Consider the following 219-nt stretch of genomic DNA (forward strand, 5'->3'; position numbering starts at 1 on the left):
GAGATTGGACGCAAATATTGATTATTTCGAAATTACAAAAGGAACAATTATGATATTAATTCGCCTTTTTGAGAAAAAAAACTCTTCGTGTGAAATGATTTTCATATAAAAAGCACTATCAAAAAAAAAAATCTACTCCTGTTTTTTATTCGAAATCCCTCACGCTGTTCCAATTATGAAATTACCTCGTTTTTTTATGTAACCTTCGTGTAGAGATCC

This window comes from Penaeus monodon, chromosome 29 (assembly GCF_015228065.2).
Source record: "Penaeus monodon isolate SGIC_2016 chromosome 29, NSTDA_Pmon_1, whole genome shotgun sequence".
Classification (NCBI taxonomy): Eukaryota; Metazoa; Arthropoda; class Malacostraca; order Decapoda; family Penaeidae; genus Penaeus; species Penaeus monodon.